General features: G+C 46.5%; 1 long non-coding RNA gene across 1 annotated transcript in view; it reads left to right on the top strand.

Moving 5' to 3' along the window:
- LOC129384120 (uncharacterized) overlaps nt 1-1,622 on the top strand; it is a 269,966-nt gene extending 268,344 nt beyond the window's left edge. The window contains exon 6 of the long non-coding RNA XR_008611902.2: nt 1,400-1,622. This is a non-coding gene — a long non-coding RNA (uncharacterized lncRNA). The remainder of the gene's footprint in view (nt 1-1,399) is intronic.
- Nucleotides 1,623-12,964: the final 11,342 nt, after the last annotated feature.

Here is a 12,964-nt window from a genome sequence, read left to right as displayed (position 1 = left end):
AGAACATTGTCTTGAACGGGTGTCGAGATGACGCTGGAAACGCGCGCCTGGTAATAGAAAGGCGATGTGCTTTTGCCAAAGAGGTAAATCTAAGCACTAGGGTCCGACGAGCTCCGAGAAACCATGAGTTCTGGTACATGTGCACTCGCAACGTTCTCGTTTGGGAATTATGCAATCGATTCCAGTATCGCTTCAGGCCTTTCTTTGCTGGTGACGTTCTTGAAGGCGTTCAAGAAGGTGTGGAAGTGGTACGAGGTTATAAACATGACGCAAGTATTTCGAACCATGTACTGGCGACGTCATCTAAGGGACGTATACACTCCGCAGCTTGCCGTTGGAATTCCAGTTGTTGAATGTGCCGACCCTTTCGATTGTTTCCAGCCGTTTTTTCGGGTCTGCAAACGATGATCGGCACAAAGTCGGTGGCTCCTTGTGCTGTTCCAGCATGATGATGGACGCTGGGGCTGCCATTGTGATTGCTGACTGAGCTACGATATTCCTGTTGGGCTTGCTCGCTGGTACGGGGCAATGCTGGTGTGGCTTTCTAGGTGTTGGTTTTCGCATAACAAAGTTAGGTGCAACTTGGTGACGCAGTCTCCTTTGAGAAATTTGTGGCGACGCTCTCTTTACAAACTTTTCTGCGCAGCTTGTGCCTCGTCATCGTCCACCCCGGGGAAGCATGGCTTTGTGTTGCGATGCGTAGCCGATAAAAAACACCGCCACCGCAGCGTCAGCGTCTACCACCGGTGACGGGGAAGAGACAAAAAGCATACATTTCCATTCTCCTAGTCCCTCCGCTTGGCGCAGTGCGTTATTGAAGTAATTGAATTCGTGAAATGTTGCATTGACTGAGGAAGGAATCCCAACATAGAAAAAGGACAACGGTTTATTGCCTCAGTGCGTGGCTTGAAAAATTCGCAGCTACGCAGCTACTGCCTAGTGAAAGCACAAATAAGTACGCGCTAAGCGCCGATACGATCACCTGCGACAGCCGCTACTGAGGCAATAAACCGTTGTCCGTTTTCTATGTTGGGATTACTTCCTCAGTCAATGCAACATCTCCCAAATTCAATTACTTCAATAACGCGCTGCGCCAAGCGGAGGGACTAGGATAATGGGGATGTATGCTGCACCTCCGCACACGTGCGTGCGCGCGTGGCGTCGGTGGCTTGTGTTCGTGGTGTTTGTGAAAGGTAGTCTAGGAACGACACCAGGTTCGCTGTACATCCACCTTCACAAGGTGAAATGGAGGCGATTTTTTTTCTAGCGTTTGCAGGTCTTTCACGTACAAAAACGACTGAATTTATGCGGTGTGTGCATGTCGTCCCCTAAATTTTGCCAAGCGCTCGGGTATCTCCGCAGGACTGTAATCCATCTTAATTGTAATCTATGCTCGCAGGATCCAAGAAGCCCAGGAGACGTTGAGTGACAAAAACCAGGAGTCCTCCATACTGGGTTGCATCTACCACTTCTGCAATACCGTGGACGCGGCAGTCATGCGACCCTGCAGAGGGGTGTATGCAAACGTGACACTTATCTTCAAGGTCATGGGGGACAATGGATACATAATTAGCTTTCATCTACGGCCTGGTAAAAGCACAAATAAAGCGCAACACTGGTGGGTCGTGAAGTGTGGCTTTTCATGGGTGCTCTTGATGGCTTTTCATGAAATGCACAATTGAGTGACTAGGAATGAATTCAAAGATAGTCGACAAAGTTAAACAAGTGACAAAGCTTTAAAGTATGACAGGCATATTCAAAAACGCAAACCTCCGATGCCATGCAAGGACGCTCCTCAGATATATTATAAACTAGTGGCATAATCGGGCTAAAAGTCAGTTTCGCACGTAAGGCTAGTAGATTTTTCACCCGTATAAACTTGTGGGTATAAACATTCCCTGACTTGTCACACACGCACAAGCAAACATTAACACATCTCGCTCGATGACCGCGGAAGCTCGCTGTGGGAACTCTAATGCTGAAGCGATGAGCGAATTTACCTTCGCGCTGCCTTTAGCTTCAAAGTGATCTAAGCGGAGCGACGAAAGCACAGCGTGGAGGAGGCGAGCGGATCTAGCCAATTAGCAGCGGCCGAAATTGACTGTCCACTATGTGGACTCTTACAGAATACCGCCCCCCTCCCTGGCCACCCCTAGATGCATATTGCGTTTCCTCCGGCGCGATCGCGACAGGAGTCATCTAAATTAAGTCAAGCATGTTCTTCAACTGAAGTTGCTCTCTTGAATACGGCACCCATTTTTTAACGTGATGGAAAGCTTGCCGGTCACAGTGCCTAATCATGAAGTGGTAACGCGGAAAACGCCATGCAAATTTTTTAGAAAATTTTCCATCTGAAATACACTGGAAGCATGCTAAACAGGGTGGTATGTGAGTGCACTGTTAGTGTGAATCAGACAAGTGGGGCCATAACTGAGAAAGTATGGTTTTGTTCATCAAGTCTCTGTTCCTGCGATTGATGTTTTCTGAACTGTATTTCTGCGATAACAGCCACGTGTTTTCATGGTTTTCTGTACAAATCCTGCGCATTCATTCAGTCAAAACCAATCGGACCGAAAACGAAACGACGCTCTTGCAGGTGACGCAGTTCAGCGTGCTGCCATAGCCGTGCGTGCGCTTTCGATTTCCGACGCGTATAGTAATGCCCCATCGTCAAATTATAAAGCTCCAGAATGTTTAGGAATAATTATGTTGTACTTAATAACAACCGACTCACTGTAATCTCGTAGACTACATCCGAAGTACCAAGATTTCACCGCCAGGCCCCGCCACCTACTGGTTTTTGAGACTTTCTTTGCCAATTTAAAGTTCGAATTCCTACATAAACCGTGAACTGCGTGCTGGATTCTATCACTAAATATCCGAGTCACTTCATTTCCAATAAAGTCGTACGACACATTCTGGCCAGTTGTCAGTCCCTTCAAATATCCCCTGGTGGTCAAACTTTATCTGGACCCACATTACGGCTTGACCCATAATGAAATAGTGGTTTTGGCACGTAAGAGCCCAGAATTGAATCCATTTCATATCTACTCGTACATCGATTCCTACTCAACGAACTCATTAGCTCTCAAATAGTGCCGTTTAAGGCTGGGTCACCAACACAATCATAAACTTGCATAATGAAATCGCAGCATGAGCGCATAGAACGTGTTCGCAAAGCGCAGTTTACGTCGTGCTCTTGGTGTCATCATCATCATGATCAGCCTAGTTACGCCCACTGCAGGGCAAAGGCCTCTCCCATACTTCTCCAACTACCCCGGTCATGTACTAATTGTGGCCATGTTGTCCCTGCAAACGTCTTAATGTCATCCGCCCACCTAACTTTCTGCCGCCCCCTACTACGCTTCCCTTCTTTTAGAATCTAGTCCGTAACCCTTAATGACCATCGGTTATCTTCCCTCCTCATTACATGTCCGGCCCATGCCCATCTCTTTTTCTTGATTTCAACTAAGATGTCATTTACCCGCGTTTGTTCCCTCACCCAATCTGCTCTTTTCTTATCCCTTAACGTTACACCTATCATTCTTCTTCCCATAGCTCGTTGCGTCGTCCTCAATTTCAGCAGAACTCTTTTCGTAAGCCTCCAGGTTTCTGCCCCATACGTGAGTACTGGTAACACACAGCTGTTATACACTTTCCTCTTGAGGGATAGTGGCAACCGGCTGTTCATGATTTGAGAATGCCTGGCAAACGCACCCCAGCCCACTCTTATTCTTCTGGTTATTTCAGTCTCATGATCTGGATCCGTGGTCCCTACCTGCCCTAAGTAGATGTGTTCCCTTACCACTTCCAGTGCCTCGCTACCTATCGTAAACTGCTGTTCTCTTCCGAGACTGTTAAACATTACTTTAGTTTTCTGTAGATTAATTTTCAGACCCACCCTTCTGCTTTGCCTCTCCAGGTCAGTGAGCATGCATTGCAATTGGTCTCCTGAGTTACTAAACAAGGCAATATCATCAGCGAATCGCAAGTTGCTAAGGTATTCTGCATCAACTTTTATCCCCAATTCTTCCCACTCCAGGTCTCTGAATACCTCCTGTAAACATGCTGTGAATCGCATTGGAGAGATCGTATCTCCCTGTCTGACGCCTTTCTTTATTGGATTTTGTTGCTTTCTTTGTGGACGACTACGGTGGCTGTGGAACCGCTATAGAAATCTTCCAGTATCTTTACATATGGGTCATCTACACCCTGATTCCGTAGTGCCTTCATGACTGCTGAGGTTTCGACTGAATCAAATGCTTTTTCGTAATCAATGAAGGCTATATATAAGGGTTGGTTATATTCCGCACATTTCTCTATCACCTGATTGATAGTGTGAATACGGTCTATTGTTGAGCAGCCTTTACGGAATCCTGCCTGGTCCTTTGGTTGACAGAAGTCTAAGGTATTCCTGATTCTATTTGCGATTACCTTAGTAAATACTTTGTAGGCAACGGACAGTAAGCTGATCGGTCCATAATTTTTCAAGTCTTTGGCGTCCCTTTCTTATGGATTAGGATTATGTTAGCGTTCTTCCAAGATTCCGGTACGTTCGAGGTCATGAGGCATTGTGTATATAGGGCGGCCAATCTTTCTAGGACAGTGTTCCCACCATCCTTCAACAAATCGGCTGTTACCTGATCCTCCCCAGCTGCCTTCCCCCTTTGCATAGCTCCCAAGGCGTTCTTTACCTCTTCCGCCGTTACTTGTGGGATTTCAAGTTCCTCTAGACTATTCTCTCTCACCTTATCGTCGTGGGTGTTACTGGTACTGTAAAAATCTCTATAAAACTCTTCAGCCACTTGAACTATCTCATCCATATTAGTAACGATTTTGCTGGCTTTGTCTCTTAACGCACACATCTGATTCTTGCCAATTCCTAGTTTCTGCTTCACTGCTTTTAGGCTTCCTCCGTTTCTGAGAGCCTGTTCAATTCTATCCATATTATAGTTCCTTATGTCTGCTGTCTTACGCTTGTTGATTAACTTAGAAAGTTCTGCCAGTTCTATTCTAGCTGTAGGGTTAGAGGCTTTCATACATTGGCGTTTCTTGATCAGATCTTTCGTCTCCTGCGATAGCTTACTGGTTTCCTGTTTAACGGCGTTACCACCGACTTCTATTGCGCACTCATTAATGATGCCCATAAGATTGTCGTTCATTGCTTCTACACTATGGTCCCCTTCCTGGGTTAAAGCCGAATACCTGTTCTGTAGCTTGATCCGGAATTCCTCTAGTTTCCCTTTTACCGCTAACTCATTGATTGGCTTCTTATGTACCAGTTTCTTCCGTTCCCTCCTCAAGTCAAGGCTAATTCGAGTTCTTACCATCCTATGGTCACTGCAGCGCACCTTGCCGAGCACGTCTACATCTTGTATGATGCCAGGGTTCGCGCAGAGTATGAAGTCGATTTCATTTCTAGTCTCACCATTCGGGCTCCTCCACGTCCACTTTCGGCTAACCCGCTTGCGGAAAAAGGTATTCATTATCCGCATATTATTCTCTTCTGCAAACCCTACTAATAACTCTCCTCTGCTATTTCTAGAGCCTATGCCATATTCCCCCACTGACTTGTCTCCAGCCTACTTCTTGTCTACCCTGGCATTGAAGTCGCCCATCAGTTTAGTGTATTTTGTTTTGACTTTACCCATCGCCGATTCCACGTCTTCATAAAAACTTTCGACTTCCTTGTCATCATGACTGGATGTAGGGGCGTAGACTTACTTGTACTACCTTCAATTTGTACCTCTTGTTAAGTTTCACAACAAGACCTGCCACCCTCTCGTTAATGCTATAGAATTCCTGTATGTTACCAGCTATTTCCTTATTAATAAGGAATCCGACTCCTAGTTCTCGTCTCTCCGCTAAGCCCCGAAAGCACAGTATGTGCCCACTTTTTAGCACTGCATATGCTTCTTTTGCCCTAACCTCACTGAGCCCTATGATATCGCATTTACTGCCCTCTGATTCCTCCAATAACACTGCTAGACTCGCCTCACTAGATAAAGTTCTAACGTTAAACGTTGCCAGGTTCAGATTCCAATGGCGGCCTGTCCGGAGCCAGGTATTCTTAGCACCCTCTGCTGCGTCACATATCTGACCGCCGCCGTGGTCAGTTGCTTCGCGGCTGCTGGAGACTGAGGGCCGGGGTTTGATTGTTGTATTCATATAGGAGGTTGTGGCGAAGTACTGCACCAGGGTGGCCAATCCTGCTCTGGTGAGAGAGTGCGTTGCCGGTTCTGGTCACCGAGATCAGGCCGAACTCCAGGCCTGTTTGTGCAATTTTCTCAACACACGGTTTTTTTTTGTATTTTCCGGCGGAGAATTGTGCGGCACCGGGATTTGAATCACGGTCCTCTTGCATGGGAGGCGGATACTCTACCGTCCCCGCAGGAGTTAAATTAAAAATTAAATTATGGGGTTTTACGTGACAAAACCACTTTCTGATTATGGGGCACACCGTAGTGGAGTACTCCGGAAATTTCGACCACTTGGGGTTCTTTAACGTGCACCTAAATCTAAGTACACGGGTGTTTTCGCATTTCGCCCCCATCGAAATGCGGCCGGCGTGGCCGGGATCCGATCCCGCGATCTCGTGCTCAGCAGCCCAACACCATAGCCACTGAGCAACCACGGCGGGTCCCGCAGGAGTTGTACGCCTCATTTAACCTACAGTGGTGCCTTATTTGATCAGTCAAAGTGGACCAATCTGAGCTCGGTTATACCGCACGAATGGCACTCGGCTAGAGAACCTGGTATTTATGACCTGCACCTGTGTGGCCATACATAATTGAGGATATATATATCTTTAGGAGGGTTCCCGTACAGTGATAAAATAAAAGAAAAGACATTAAAAAAAAAGAAAAAAAAAAGGGGGGGGGAAGGAACATAACAGGTGATTTGAACTCGTGACCCTTGGATACAAGCCCATTAACCGCTGTGATTAGGTTTGCCCGTTGCATGCGAAATTTCTGCGGAAATTAAGGCCAGAGGCCTGTCTAGGACATAGCGCGTGTAAACTGTGTACTGATCTTGCACGCCAAAAAGTAAACGCTCGATCTTAACCTTTAGGAAAATTAGTGTGGATATCTAGTAGGCATTCGATTGTAGTCCTGATGCTCTATCAACAAAATCTTTGTTGAAATATCAGTGTTCCATCGTTGTAGATTTGTTGATCATGATTACTAAGTGGCCACCGTAGAACCACTCTAATGTAATTTGCCAATTATTGTATTGACTTCGTATGAAATTCCCATGGAAAAAGCATCGTATTTCCGTGAAATTTAATGTGGAATGCCACGTTGAATTTATGGATTTTAAAGTGAAATTCAAAGTGAAATTTTTCGGTTGTAATTGGAATGCAACATGAAATTAACGAATCTTGATATTCGCCACTGAGGTATTGCTGGGCCTTCGACATTTCCAAGGCGCATTTCTTAGCTTTGCATTCCACGATCTCTTTCCCTGTAATGTTATGGGAAGGAAACAACTACGCGATTAAGAAAAAGCACATGAATAAGTTTTTTATACAATCGTTCAAAAATGTATTCCTTCCGGCTCCTTCATTTGCCCTGCTAGCATTGAAGAGAGGCTGTTTTTAATGTATGACAAAACGTCAGACGGAAATTTGAGCATGTGTAGTCGGAAAAAGAAATACAGCATAAGATTACCGATGCATACAAAATTTTGAAAGTTTGGGACAGGCACTACATTTAATAAAATAACAACACATTGAGGTCCTATGCTATGCTTAAGTGCCGGCCACACTGGGACTGTAAACCATAAAACATCGTGACAAACTCATTTCGCTACACTTGGTGTACCTTGAGCCAGGCTGTGCAGGTATCAGGTGTGCACCATAATGTTGTAAAGAGCAGAGACAGACTGAAAATAAACATCTGTGTAGTGGCGTCATGCTGTTTGGCTCGCATGAAAAACTGGTCGGTGTGTTATTATCTAGTAATTGAAATTTTATATAATTCATTTACACGTGCAATTGAGCCTCTATATGAAGAAGCCGGTCAAATCTCAGTCCGCTTGCGCTTTCCCGAATAGCGGACACACGAAGCACTATTGCGGTATTATTCCGTTGGCGTGAGGTGATCGTCACAAACGCGCATATGCTGGTGCCAATCGGATGCCGAGGACCAGCGCTGCAGCCATTCGCTCACATATTGGCCTTGAAGATGAGCACAATGTCGCAGCTTGACATGCCGCCGATCGCTACGTTTGCAACCCACAGTGCAAGAGTGAGCCATGGTGCTCGTGAAAAGACATATCGATACAAACACAGGCCACACAGCTCGCATCAACATGGAGCATGTTGTAGCGCTAGCAGAGGACACTTTCTGCTGCTAGAAGTGTTCGGGTCTAGTGATAAATTGACCTTGAGCATTTTCTTTCAGTTACTTTATTTATTTTATTGAAAAAAATACCACACATTCCACTTAGAACGAACAACATTTGTTCACCCTAAAGTTGGAAAAAATTGTCAATGACACGCCTGGGGCAGCCAATCGAATAAGCTCGCCCTACTGGCGACGTATGGCCAGCACGCGTGAATTGGTAAGCGTGGCTGAATACTCAGAGGAGTGGTGCCACTGCACTTGGTAGCTATGTTCACACTTGAAACCGAATAATTATTTGCACGCCTTACGTGGAGACCCTAAATGCGTCACCTAATGATTAGAAGGAACAGCCCCAAGGACCCGTTAGGTCTGAACAAAATCGTTTCAGTGTCCCTTTAAGACTGCAAAACGAAGCAGCAAAAATAGCATGCCTAACTGGGAAGTGTGAGCGTGCTTTGAATTGTGAAAACGGTATTTTCTTAACGAGACTTAGTGCGCGCAAGGCCCTTTTGCCCGCGCATAAGCGTGATTTGCATGTAGAAAAATTGTGCACTTGTTGCCAATAACGCATTGGTAGAAGCTAGTGCTTGTGTGTGCCTACTTTCATTTCTTTCTGAGTGGTGTGCTCAAACTATCTCAAGTAAGGAAGTAAGGATCGTAGTTTTGCCGGTTGTATAAATTGCAGTAAAACTTCGCTTAATAATTAGCAAGCATGGTGTGACACGTGCGAAAACACGCAAACATGAGCAGATCTCAACATAACAGTTCTGTGGGAACCTGCAATGTGGAGAGAGGTAACTAACTAAGGGAAATAAGACATCCACGCAATCGTAGCAATTGCTACAAAGGAAACCTATACGGGTTCCTCGAAAGACAAGCCTCAGAAGGGAAGAAAAATTCGTCTTTTTCTGGGAGTCGAACCCAGGACCAGCGCCTTTCCGGGGCAGCCGCTCTAACATCTGAACTATCCAGGCGGCTTGCAGGTGGCAGGGTGAAGTAGAATTTGTCAACAAATAGCTTTGTCTTACCTGTCAACAACTTGTCTCGCCTGCATTGGTAAGAAGAAATTTACAGTGTTCTGCAGCTCAATAGGAGCAGTGAACAACAACAAAAAAAAGAAAGATGGAAACAAAGGTAATGAAATTCTTTGGAGATGATGGAAAGAAAGCAACAGATTTTGTGCATTTAGCTGCAGCCCTTTAAGTCTTCTGATAAACATGAGAACAAAATTCGTTGCCCACCTCGATGACTTACTTGTGTCTAGCTCTTCACCTGAACAGCATGCCGATCATGTGCGATTGCTTTTTACACGACTCCAGGAGCACGGCTTTACCATTACCATAGCAAAGGGTGTTTTCGGCGTCCACAGTATCGAATTTTTTTGGCCGCCTCGTCATACCTGAAGGAGTTCAAGCACTGCGCGATTTTCCTCGTCCAACTTCCCTTCGAAAACTACGCGAGTTTGTAGGACTACTGAACTATCACCGTCGCTTCATACCTAATGCGGCTCGCATTGTTCTACCACTGACCGACATACTCAAGTAAATTGAAGCAGCGTCAGCCCCTCCTGAGTGAACAAGTGCAGTTGACGCAGCATGAGGTAGCCAAGAATGCTCTGGCCAATGCAATAAGCTCGTGCATCCCTTACCCAACAGCACCAATGCGGCAATCACCGATGCTTCCTCCAACGCCATTGGTGATCTCCTTCAGCAGTTCCTGAAAGACTTGTGGTGACCTCTAGCCTTCTTCTCCCAGAAGCTAAAGCCTGCCGAAACTCGCTACAGCACGTTCGACCATGAACTTCTCGCCGTCTACCTCGGAATTGAGCCCTTTCGCCAGCAACTGCAAGGTATAGTGTATTGCACGTGTTGGTCGACCATAAGCCACTGACATTTGCTTTACGTGGAAGCCACAGTGCTTATATATCCCGGCTGATTCGGCATCTAAGTTTGATTTCGGAGCTCACCATAGAACTAAAGTACATCGAAGGCCCTGTCAACGCTGCTGCCGACGCCCTTTCCCGCGTAAGTGACGTAACATCTGATGCAATTGCAGAGACAGAGCGTAGTAACAGTGAACTTGGCGACTTGCACGCAAGCTCTTGTTATTGGTCGCTGTCCGAGATGCCGCTGCCCTTCTCCTCTGGTACAATTGTCAATGATGTATCTTCTGGGGCCGTATAACGTAAAACTATTTCAATATGTTTTTATTCCAATCTCCTGACGTTAAATTTGCGTAACCGCCGACGCAAGCATCGGGCGGTCACCCTCAGGGTTGCCTAAACACTCCAATCAAATGCTCCCCTCGTTCATAGGAGGTCAGTTTTATTTGCTTGAAAAACGAATAACATTGCCTGCAGTGAGCGGCTTGTCTTATCTAATTGGCTCACAAGAGGCCAGGAGCATGCTCATGTGGAGAGGGATTCGATGGGGCCGAGCCACTGCACTGAACATCGACAACCGCATGAAGAGGGTGGTGCCAGCGTCTGCGATTGGTCCGCTTTCTCTTACTTAGCTTGCGGTGGCTCATCGACAATCGCGGCGGCATGCAACGGAAGCTTAAGAATGACGCTAAAACGGATCCTCAGCAAAGAAGAGTTGGCAGAGCGAGGTCATAAAGGTGCCGAAACAGCTCGATAACACTATAAGGCCATGCAAAAAGTTTTATTGTACGCAATAAACCCATGCTCTCCGGCAGGTACCAGTAGCCAGTGCCCGAGCGATCGGCGGCAGCTGTCTTTTATTCCTTTAGGAACGGGGCAGCCTGCGGCTATTAGGAAAAAAACACAGTTTTGTTCGGCATAATAATGCCTCTAACGCGTATACGTCCCTTTGACGAGGTGAGTTTTCGCGGTTTTGTGACGTCGCATGACAGGCAGGTGAAGTGGGTGCAGCCCGAAAACTTTTGAGCAATAGCCGATGGCTAATGGCGAAAAGGCGTCGAATCAGAAATAAGAAATATTTTAGTTTTGTTCGGTCAAATTATGCATAATCAGTGTGTACACGTCATATCAGATGGGGAGCTATTGCCGTTTTCGTGACGTCGCGTGACAGACAGTTGAAATGGGGCTGGTCCAAAAACGTTTTCATCCAATCACGGTGGGCTGATTGCAAAATTGGAATAGAAAAGTTTGGAATAGTCTTACGTTATAGCGCCCCTGGCCACGCGCATCCGTTTGTGCCATTCCTCATGTCCTCGTCAGATCTTCACTAAACTGCACGAAACAAGCCACCCTAGCATCTGCTCCACTGAACGCCTGAGTGCCTTTCCTTTTGTGTGGCCCGGCGTCAACAAGGACGTCCGCCGCTGGGCTCGTGAGTGCTTGTGGTGTCAGCGTGCGAAGACGGCGCGACACACCAAGACTCCCCTTCAAGCCTACCGCTCGCCAGACTGACACTTTGACCATGTACGCATTGGCATCGTCGGTGCACACTCGTCCTCGCGTGGAAAGCGCTGTATATTCACTTTTGTGGATTGCCATACACGCTGGTCTGAGGCGTTCTCGCTTCACGACATTGCGGCATCCACCGTAGCATCATTTTTCGTTTCCGGATGGATCTTTCGCCCCGGCTGCCCCAGTATTCCTACTATGGACCGTGGCCGTCAGTTTGACTCCAAAATATTCAGAACACTGACACGTATGCTCGGTGTAAGGCACGTCCACACAACGGCATACCAGCCACACAACGGCATACCAGCATACCAGTTGAAGGCTGCACTAATCGCTCGCGACGCCCGAACTTCATGGGTTGACGAGCTTCCCCTCGTGATGCTTGGAATTCGTTCGCTGGTTAAAGAAGACCTCAAATGCATGGCACCTCTCTCAGCCTGCTCGCTGAATCTTCACCCCAGCTCCTGCCCCGCCTTGACACCGCTTGACTACATCGAGCAGCTTCGGTTCCTGCGTCAACGTCTGAGACCAATGCCCGCGCCATAACCGTCCAACTACAATGTCTTCGTAAGCAGAGACCTTGCTTCGTCAAGGTGCGTCTTTGTCTGACGCGAAGACATTCGACCATCTCTTACGGCACCGTACCAAGGCCCTTTCAAGGCGCATGGGCCTGGTTGCTGCGCACACTGGTTGCTACTTCAATAGTAGGCCCTTAAAGTGTCACAGCCCTTTGCTCATATTTTGCTGCAAATTGTATGAAATGCGAATGCAAATTGTTTTCAGGACACATCTGTTGAGTACAAGCAACGAAACAGAGTAACCCAAGAAATAGTTTAAGCCTCGAAAGCTCAAATCGTCACTCTAAAGAAATGGTCTCTCTCATACCATTTTAATACAATTCGCAGATTAGCACATGTTTTGGTATGACGTTGTGGATTATTCTACAGTACGATGCTGTGGCTTGTTAGGCACTGGTGTTTTCATGTGCAGGCTCTCTTGTGTAGCTATAACGACAGCTGTTAACAAATATTTTTTTTTTGTAACGAACGTTCGGAGGCAGTGCCTGTTAGCTCCTATTTTAACCTGCTTTTCATTTGATCTGTGCATTTACGCCAATTATAAAGTTCAAAAATATCAGTGCTCAGAACAACAAAAGTACACACCTGTGTAACGATTCTGTTGAGATCGTTGGAGTGGTCAGCCACAGAATGCAGCACAGGTAGAA

This window comes from Dermacentor andersoni, chromosome 9, assembly GCF_023375885.2.
Source record: "Dermacentor andersoni chromosome 9, qqDerAnde1_hic_scaffold, whole genome shotgun sequence".
In the NCBI taxonomy this organism is placed as follows: domain Eukaryota; kingdom Metazoa; phylum Arthropoda; class Arachnida; order Ixodida; family Ixodidae; genus Dermacentor; species Dermacentor andersoni.
Note: the sequence above shows the minus strand (reverse complement) of the source record. Positions and strands in the feature narration are given on the sequence as shown.